Raw genomic sequence first — 8321 nt, forward strand, 5'->3', positions numbered from 1 at the left:
CTTGGAATTTTGAGCAGGCAATCACACAACTGCCCAGTGCAGTTTTCAAGTCACCAGATCTGGACCTCACACTGCAGAGTCGGCTGTGTGGGATCCAGCCATCTTCACCACCGTATCACTGGCTTTCATTCACAACCTAGAAATTCTTAAAAATGAGTCATTCTGACTTATGACTCACAGATACTTGACCTGAAATGCTTGCTGCTGGGAGTGGGAGAGACAAGGAGAGAATAGAATCAGAAATAAGTTCCCTGACCCCCAACAGCCAGTCCAAGTGAACTAGATTGAGCTGAGAAGGTTTAGATGTTCCTGCCCTCAGGGAGCTATGCTGTGATGGGAAGCAGGTGGGAATTTATGGTGACCACACCCCCAGGGTCACAGGCAGAGTTCCAGCTTCTGTCTCTTAGCAGTTGGTACGCCCTTCCATTTTTCAGAAATGTCACGGGTTGGAAGACAAGGTTTTGAGTAAGCTAGAATGGAACTTCTTAAGGGTCAAAGCTTTCATTCCATTTCTATGTCATCGTCAGTTCCTGGCCTCTAGTAAGGAATTGGTAAATAAATGTTTGCTGGGTAGGTGAGTAGATTCTTGACCGCCTCTCCTGCTGTCTGAATTTCTATTTCCATCTGTTGTTTATGCTTGATGACTGATGACTCTGCTGGGTCCCGAGGAAGTATCTTTTGAATGAGCCTAAGCTTTAGGGGACACTTGCTCTGGTTGCACACAGGCAACACCATGTCATCTGGCTCTGTGGTTCTCAGCGACTTGCCCCAAATGAGCTAGAACTTAAAGAAGTCTGTACATTGTGCTAAGAACGGTGGCTTCTGTGCAGCAAGTTCCTAAGAAACAGCGGTGAAGGAGGTAGAGGTGGAGGTGGTGCTATTGTTACTAGCCGTCTGGCTTTACTACCGGTTCATGACTTTTCTTCAGTAGCTATTGGAGTCATAGATGCTTAGGTGACTTTAAAATGTTTGTAGGATTAAGGAATTGAAAGTATAAGTTTATTTTGGTCCAAAAACTCTTGAAATCCCAGCACGGTATTTTCATAATGTGCATTTCCATGAGGGTTTTTTTTTAATCTCTTAACATGTATTTATACATATAAATATGATTGTGATGGATATTTAAGAAGATAGTTAAAAATATTAAAAATTGGAAAAAGAGGGGCCAACTCATGTCTGGTGGTTAAAGCAGCTGGATCCCACATGGTTGACCACATAGTTTGAGTCCCCGACCTGGTAGCTTGAGAAACACATTGCACATATGTATGTGTGTGCCCAAAATCCCCAAAGAAGGAGAGGTGGAGGAGAAAAGATTGCAGCATGACCATTCCCCATAAGAGGTGCTTTCTTCTCTCTTTCTCTCTCTGTCCTGAGTGTGTGCATTCTCTAGGAACAGAAAAAGAAGAAGTTTAAACTAAAAACTAGAAAAAGAGAATAAGAAGAGCTATCCATAATCTTATACTGTGGTAACATGATAGCAGTTACCACCATCAATATGCTGTAACCCATTTGCATACATTTTTTTTGAGAGGTTTTTGCTATAGGGCGCGTGCACTCGCCAGAAAGAGAGACAGAAAGCGAGAAATCACCCCTCAGGGGGTTGGCCATGCTGCAATCCCTTCTCCTCCATTCTTCTCTTGGGATCTTGGGCATGCACACACACGTGCCTGGCATGAGTTTAAGTCACCGAATCTGTGACTCAAATCGCGATTGACTACATGGAAGTCCAGCAACATAGCCATTACGCTAACTGCTGGTACCCCATTTGTATAATTTTTATTAACATAATTATAATCTTAAGATTGTTTTCAACCTTTTCCCCATTTGTGTTTCCACAAACATTGTCCATTTTATTCCATAACCTTTTCGACTATTATTTTTAAATGTGCTTTTATCCATGTGGTTGTTAGTGATAAATTATAGGTTGCTCTTTTTTCCCCCCTTTCTAGATAACATTTTCCTTTTAATATGTCCTATATTTTGAGAGAATCTAGAGAGTGGAATCATTAGATTAAAGGATAGGAATTTTGTTAAGTTTTATATGAGTGATCTTCCAAAAGTTTGTGAAACATGTGTATTATAAAAAATCTATGCATAGATTTCAACATACTTTTGCATCAAAATTATTTTGTACTTTAATTCCATTTTCCATGAACATTTTTCAGTACTCTTGTATTTGTATTTAAATTAATAGATTTTATTTTCTGAGGATTTGCAGATTTACAAAAAAAAAAATTGAGTCAGGCCTGCTAGGTGATATGGTGATTGAGGTGGCTGGATCCCACCTGACCAACTTCACAGTTCAGGTCCTGCATCCAGCTGCTTGAAGGGTGCACTGGGTAAGTGTGCATGTGTGCCCCAATTCTTTTTTTTTTTTTTTTTTTGAGAGGTTTTCGCTTTAGGGGGCTCGCCAGACAGACAGACAGAGACGTAGAGACAGAAAGCGAGAAATCACCCCCCAGAGGGGTTGGTCACGCTGCAATCCCTTCTCCTCCATTCTCCTCTAGGGATCTTGGGCACGCACGCACACGCGCCTGGCGTGAGTTTTAAGCCACCGGGTCTGGGACACAAACTGCGGTCGACTATGTGGGAGTCCAGCGACATAGCCATTATGCTAACTGCTGGTTCCCAGAAATCACCCCTCAAGGGGGGATGGCCACGCCACAATCCCTTTTCCTCCATTGTCCTCTCGGGATCTTGGGCATGCACTCACACGCACCCGGTGTGAGTTTTAAGTCACTGGGTCCGGGACACGAAACACGGTCGACTACGTGGGAGTCCAGCGACAGCCATTATGCTAAATGCTGGTCTGTGCCCCAATTCTGAGGAGAATGGAGAGAAGGGATTGCAGTGTGGTCATCCCTCCTGGGGAGTGCTTTCTCACTTGCTTTCTCTCTCCATTCCTCTGTGTCTCTCTCTGGAGAACCCAGGTACCCTATAGCAAATTTAAATAAGTAAGAAAAATTTTTAAAAGTCCACCTTACAAAGGGTGCAGAAAAAAAAACAAACCTGAGTTAAAAGTAGAGTTTTCATATACTGTACTCTCTCCCACACCCCTTATCTCTGATTATTAGCATCTTGCATTAATGTGGTACATTTGTTACAATTTATGAACCACTAGTGATTCATTATGAATAAATGAAGTTCATAGTTTACGTTAGGGTTCACTCTTTGTGTTGTATAGTTCTGGGGGATTGATAAATGTGTAATATCCACCATTGTAGTATCATACGGAGTAGTTTCATAGCCCTAAAAATCCCCCATGCTCCACCTATCTATCGCTTCCGCCCTCCCTCCTACTGACCCCACACAACCATTGAACTTTAGACTGTCTTCGTAGTGCTGCCTTTTCCAGAGTGTTGCGTAGCTGAACTCATACAATACTGTGGCCTTTTCAGATTGGCTTTTTTCACTTAGGAAAATGTATTTACGTTTCCTCTATGTCTGTTCATGACTTGGCTGCTCATTTCTTTTTGGTGTGAAATAGTCCATCGTCTGGATGTATAATGGTTTATACAATTATTTTTTAAAGTTTCATTCTTTCTTTCATGAAAGAGAGAGACACTGAGAGAGAGAAAGACAGAGAGAGCTAGAGTCTCATGCACTCCTCCTTGTCATCTTTCCCAGCCAGTGAGGGTCATGGACACATACATGTCCATTTTTAAAATTGGGTTGTTTGTTTTCTTATTCTTGAAAATTAAATGTTCCTTGTACATTTTGGGTAGCATTTCTTTATCTGTCTGATGTGATTTTTTCAAATATGTTTGCCTTGTCTCCTGGTATTGACAGTGTCTTTTAAGATGAGAAGTTTTTAATTTTATTGAAGTCCTTTTTACCAATAGATTCCTTCTTAGATTGTACCTTTGTGGTTTTATCTAAAAAAGTCATTGCCATGCCCAAGCTCTTCTGGGTTTTCTCTGATGTTATTTTCTTGAAGTTTTATAATTCCTCACTTTACATTGAGGCCTATGATCAATTGTGAGTACATTTTTGTGAAAGATGTAAGATATATGTTTAGATTTGGGGAGGGGTGTTGCACTGGAATTTCCAATTGTTCCAGCAACTTTATTGAAGAATTATCTTTGCTCCATTGTGTTGCTCCTTTGTCATAGATTACTTGACTCTATTTATGAGTCTATGTCTAGGCTCTTTATCCTGTTCAGTTGATCTATTTGTCTCTTATTTTTCCACTACCACACTCTCTTGATTATTATAGCTTTATAGTAAGTGTTCAAGTTGGAAAATATCAATTCTGACTTTGTTGTTTCTTTCTTTTCTTACCATTTTTTTTTTTTTTAGGTTTTTGCTATAAGATGTGTGTGCTCTGCTGAGAGACAGAGAGACACTTTGTCTGAATGAGAGAGACAGGGAGAGGAAAAGTGAGAAATCACCCCCTAAAGAGGATGTCCACTCCATTATCCCTTCTTCTCCATTCTTCTCCTGGGATTTTGAGCACTCATACACATACATCCAGTGTAAGTTTCAAGCTGCCGGATCTGGGAATTGAACCACAGTTGGCCATGTGAGATCTAGCTGCCTTATCCACTATCCCACCTGCTGTCCCCACCCCCAGACATTTTTTGTAAAGATTGAGGCTCACTATGACACTGTCTTCCTCCCTAACTGGGACCAGTGGTACATACCGCCACATCCAGCTTTTAGGGTGAGCTTAGGTCGAATCCAGTTTTGTTCTTCTCCTTTAAATAACTCTCTTGGCTGTTGAGTCATTTGTCTCCCCATGTAAACTTTGGAATCAGTTTGTGGATAGTCACAAAATAACTTGCTAAGATTTTGATATACCCAGTTTACTCACTTGTGAAAAGATACCTTAGTTGCTTCCAGTTTATGATAATCATGAATCAAGTTGCTACAGAAAATTGTATGCAGGTTTTTGTGGAAACATAAGATTTCAACATTTTTGGGTAGACACCAAGGAGTGCAACTTTTGTATCACATGGGAAGACTAAGTTTGGCTTTGTAAGAAACTTGGGGGGGGGGGGCAGGTGACATGGTGGTTAAGGCACTGGACTCTCACATGGTCAACCGGGTTTGAGTCCTGGACCTGGTGGCTTGCTTTCTCACCCTCTTTCTCTCTCTGTCTTTCTCTGGTTAAATTAAAATAATAATAACAATTAATAAAATAAAATTATTTTAAAAGAAACTACGAAAGGGTTATGATTTTTGCATTTATTCGGAGATTTTTAGTTATAATACTACTAATGTGATTAATCCTCAAAATAAATTTGTTGGTTAGGACTTCATAGTCTTGCCTTCTGGCTAATGCCAGCAAATTTCATTGCTGAAAGGCAACTTAAAGATCTTTAGGCTTCTAAGGTTTTCATATACAAGATCATCCTCACCAAGTGGCATGGTAGTTAAATTGCTGGACACCCACATGGTTGATCATGGTTCGAGTCCCAGACCTGGCAACTTGTGGATCATGTTGGGCATGTGTTCATCCATGCCCAAAATCCCAAGAGAAAAATGGAGGAGAAGGGATTGTGATGTGGCCATCCCCTTGGGGGGTGATTTCTCACTTTCCCCTCTTTCTGTGTCTCTCTCTGATGAGTGCACGTGCCCTGTGGGGGAAGAAAAAAAAAGCCCACACGTTACGAGCCAGAGATCCTGGGTTCTAATCTTAGGTCTGCTGTGTGACCTTGGCCAAGTCACTTAACTTCTCTGTAACTCACTTCCCTCATCTGTAAAATCTCAATAAATATGTATCAAATGAAGAATAATAGCAGTGCTTAACTTGTTAGGGTCATAAATGACTAAACATTTTCTAAAATGACTGGAACATAGCCTGACACATAGTAAGTGGTTGTTGACGTGGTTGTCAACGTAAAATGAGAAGAAGTGCAGTGACCGTTATAGGCTGGATTCCATCACTGGGCCACTTGCGGCATTTAAGTAGAACCTTGACTGCTTCACCACTGAGACTCCTGGACCATGACACCCACCAAAGTCTGTCTCAAAGCAGCTCAGAGGCAGTTTCTTTTTGACAGAAACGGCTCTTCATAGGACAATGGCTTGCAGAGGAGGGGCTGTGACTACCAAGTTGTGTCACCAAGTGAGTGGCCAAAATACCCAAATCTGCCCATGCAAATGGATGTGGGTCTCTCCTGGCTGCCCCTTCAGGAGTCCCTAGACTTTATTTGAACTTCTTTTTGAAAAGATCTTTCCAGCTAGTGGCTTATTCTTTTAAATCAGGGTGGAGGTAGGAAAGGAGGGCTTGTGTCCCCATTTCCATGCACTGAGGGACCCGGCCTCCAGCAGTAAGTGGGGAGAATGATGTGGCCTGGGTCTCTTTCTGTAATTCAAGTTGCCGCCCTTTTTAGATGTCATATTTGAATTTGGGCAACAACTAAGCCGTATTTTGAAATATATTCTGTTTGTGAGGTTAAAGGATTAACTGGTAGGTATGTATGTTAGCAATTTCTGTGGGGTTTGCCTTTAAAAACATGCTATCTCCACCCTCTTCTAACCCTTTCCACCAATACAGGCTAGATCAAGCAAGCACCACCTTCAGCCTGAATTCCTGCAAGAGCCCCTACCTACCTTCCAGTTTCTCCCCTCAGCAGCCAGGCTTTTTTTTTTTTTTTTCCTTCATGGTATTATTTAGTTAGTCCCCAACATATATTTATTTTTTCTTTTCAACCACCTGTTCTGCAGCTTTCCTGGCCCTTTTTGCCCAGATGCCGAAGACGTTGGCACAGGCCCTGTGAGGACTGGTGAGGGCCTCCTAGGTGATGAGCCTGCTTTCGCCTTTTTGTAGATGTTCCGTATGGGCATCACTGGATCTGTCAGCTGGGTGGAAACCTGAGTTCTTAAGCAGAGCTATCTCCCTCCTTGGCGGCCACCGTCTTCCTGGGGGAAGAGGCTGAGCTTGGGGCAGTGCTCCTTCAGCTGCACGTTGGCCTGCAGGGACTCCGTGTACTTGTTCCACCACCATGTGTCCATGGAGATGCCAATGGTCCATGCCACTTTCTTGTAGATGCCGGCTACCCACAGCTCCCCCCGGCTAAAGCCTCACTGGCTCACACTCGGGCATGGTACTGCACCCTGAGGCACCTCACGATGGCAGGATTGGCCAGATGCTGGGCACGGCTCCATGCAGTGTGCTTTCGCTTGCTGGGCCTTGCGTCTGCGGATCTTCTGTGCTAGCTAGTTGGACCAGGTAGCCATGTGCTGCTACCAGTCCTTGTGGAAGTGTGGCTTCAAGATCATGCTGTTCTGACTGGGTACCATGGCTGCCTATGGCCCAGAGTCTTTAAACACATAGGCCAAAGCATGGGACTAACCTGCTCAGAACCCTCCCATCTCACTTAGAATAAAGTCCAGACTTCTTGCTGTGCCCTACAGAACTACCTTGAGTGCATTCAGGGTGCCCTTTCAGCCTTGCTTTCCTTATGCATCCTTTTCTCCACACCAGCCTGCTTGCTACAGGCCAAACATCCCTGAGCAAAGTGTGACTTCAGGGCCTTTGCACATACTGGTTCATTTTCCAAAGCTCTCTTTCCCCTGCAAACCTGCCTGGCTCATCTCCTCACCTCATTCTGGTCTCTGCTCAGATGTCAACTTCTAGGTCCCCCCATCCCCCCATTTTCTACCATTATCCACTGCACTAATGACTTGCTAATGTGATTACAGAGCTGGGTGTTTTCTGTATCCCCATCAGAAGATAAGCTTAGTGAAACACTGAGCATTGTTTTGTTCATCATGGGTCTCCACCAAAAAAACAGAACAGTCTGTAAATAAAGCCACTTTGAGATCAAAATAGGTATGTCTGACCACGTTCTAAGCCTGATGTTTCTTGTAAGCCTGAAACCACTTCCCAGAAAGCTGCAGAGACATTCTGAGCCAGGGGAATAGCCCGGGACCAGTGTTTGTCAGAGAATGAATATATTGACAACAAAGCTGCAAGTGACAAGCTGAGTCCTCCTGCATTTGTTTAAAAATCTTCCTCATCGCGGTTAGTTCATGTTCTCTCTTCCTTTGCTCCTGGGCACCAGACTAGCAAACCCAAATGTGGGGTCTTTGCACCAGCCTCATGAGGGTTCCCATGTATGTATGACGTTTTAGAAACAAAACAGCCTTGTTCTTTGACAGTTGAGAGATGAGATCTTGGACCAGAGGGCGGTATGGAAGTAAGGTATCTAGACCCCCATGGGAGGGCCTTCAGTTCACTTTCTAGGACTACCCTGTGCATGCCAGGTGCCCACATATGTGGACATGACCGTGGCTGGTTTAGGCTAGGAATGGATCATGGTGGGAAGATTCTGTTGGCGGCACCTGTTTTTCTCTTCTTTCTGTCTCTCTAT

The 8321-nt window shown here is 43.2% G+C and overlaps 1 pseudogene; it reads right to left on the minus strand.

Annotated features, from left to right (window-relative positions):
- Nucleotides 1-6640: 6640 nt before the first annotated feature.
- LOC102473599 (60S ribosomal protein L13 pseudogene) lies at nt 6641-7248 on the minus strand (annotated as a pseudogene).
- Between the last annotated feature and the right edge of the window lie 1073 nt (nt 7249-8321).

The sequence above is a fragment of the Tupaia chinensis genome, unplaced genomic scaffold (assembly GCF_000334495.1).
Source record: "Tupaia chinensis unplaced genomic scaffold, TupChi_1.0 Scaffold000513_1, whole genome shotgun sequence".
Lineage (NCBI taxonomy): Eukaryota > Metazoa > Chordata > Mammalia > Scandentia > Tupaiidae > Tupaia > Tupaia belangeri.